At 29.8% G+C, this 289-nt stretch overlaps 1 protein-coding gene across 5 annotated transcripts in view; it reads left to right on the forward strand.

Moving 5' to 3' along the window:
- The window catches only part of LOC107751774 (disheveled-associated activator of morphogenesis 1-like), a 47,593-nt gene that overhangs the window by 46,595 nt on the left and 709 nt on the right, over nt 1–289 (forward strand). The window lies entirely within an intron of this gene.

Genomic DNA, 289 nt, shown 5'->3' on the forward strand with positions numbered 1-289 from the left:
GTTAAACGTCGGCGATAATCGCGCGCGATATTCGTCCCGGTGTGAACAAGCCTTTAGAATGATTTCTGAAGGATCATGTGACACTAAAGAATGGAGTAATGACTAATTAAAATTCAGCTTTGTCATCACAGGAATTAATTAAATTTTAAAAGAAATTAAAATAGAAAATGCTTATTTAAAATTTTATTTAAAGGGGTCATATGACGTTGCTAAAAAAGAACATTATTTTGTGTATTTGGTGTAATGAAATGTGTTTATGTGGTTTAAGGTAAAAAAAAACACATTATTT

The sequence above is a fragment of the Sinocyclocheilus rhinocerous genome, unplaced genomic scaffold, assembly GCF_001515625.1.
Source record: "Sinocyclocheilus rhinocerous isolate Xijiao unplaced genomic scaffold, SAMN03320098_v1.1 scaffold993, whole genome shotgun sequence".
NCBI classification, from domain to species: domain Eukaryota; kingdom Metazoa; phylum Chordata; class Actinopteri; order Cypriniformes; family Cyprinidae; genus Sinocyclocheilus; species Sinocyclocheilus rhinocerous.